This window comes from Antedon bifida, chromosome 5, assembly GCF_963402885.1.
Source record: "Antedon bifida chromosome 5, ecAntBifi1.1, whole genome shotgun sequence".
NCBI classification, from domain to species: Eukaryota; Metazoa; Echinodermata; class Crinoidea; order Comatulida; family Antedonidae; genus Antedon; species Antedon bifida.
In genome coordinates this window covers 11648625-11650013 of record NC_136230.1, presented here as the reverse complement: position 1 = coordinate 11650013, position 1389 = coordinate 11648625, and positions in this window count along the sequence as shown.

Below are 1389 nucleotides of genomic sequence, written 5' to 3'. Positions count from 1 at the left end.
GCTTGATTGATTAGCTTTTGAATGGTGGAACAGCCAATATCATTGGATAACTAGGTCAAACGTTATGAACGTTTTTGTAAAGATCTCAACAAATTTGCAAAACAAGCCTATTCTTTAACACAGGGCAATTTTCAAATCGTCTAACTTTAAAAATCAATGCCGACGACGTTTTAAGTTTTTTTAAATTAAAAAAAACATGACATTGTAGGTACTTAATTAGGCATTACAATGTCGAAACAGCCATAAAAATCGGTCAATTAATAACAAAGTTACATTGAAAAAACTTTCAAAAAATAGCTGTTTTTCGGTGATTTCGTGCCGTTTAGCGGAAATCGCCCGGATTTTTGGGTACATAAAACAAATTGTAATGACTAATATATAAAGCACAATAATAAGTACCAAAATTGTATATTTGTTGTCAAAGGTCAATATAAATTGATTGGGTAGCCACTTACGGGGATTAATTTAACATACAAACAATCTAATTTTTAGTAAATAAAAAGTGGCCGCAGCCGCATACGGATGGTGGCCGCTTTCGATAGGTGGCCGCTGACGAAGTTCAACTGTAGTAGGCTAATACTGTAATATTAAAACTCTGAATTTTAAATCATCGTATATGGCAAAGGTCTATGTTAAGGTGACGTACTTATTAACTTTATAATGTTTCAATATCGTTAATGTGAAGTTACACAAACCAACCACTTACTGTGGTCTGAAAAAAAAAACAATTCTCTAAAACATAAGTTGAGCTTTTTGTAAATACATATTCATTTAGATGTTTTATTTGCACGCACGTACAGCTAATTCCAATGTATATTTTAATTTTTGAAGGCTTGCATGGCGAAAATAAATATTGATGTAACGTTTGCGGTGCACTACGTATATTAATTCTGAACGTTTCAATCAATATGCTTTAATCGAAACGTCGAGAAACCCAACAGTTGTTTTTAGAACTAAATATACGTGGTGTACTGCAAACTTTATATCAATATATTTTAATTATGTTCTTTTTCATTAATAATAGTGTTTTTTGCAAAGGTCTATGTTTTATAATAAACAATTATTTTTAAACCACGGTGTTACACTGTAATACTAAGCGAAATTTGCGTATTAAAACTATGTAATATCGACCTATAGTATTGCTCAATAAATGTATTGGTAACCAAATAGTCTTGAGATTTATTTACAAATAGATTCCGTAATAGTGTTTACCATCTGCCTTTAGAGAACAGAATGTTAGGGTGTGTCGGTTTTTGTTATTGTTTTGTGTCGTACAGAGCAACGCTATGTATTTTATGTAAATTATATATACAATAAAAGAATATGAACCGAGATATCCATTTGATTTAACGACAAAATTAAACCAATAGTAAGAATTTAGCAGTCAAA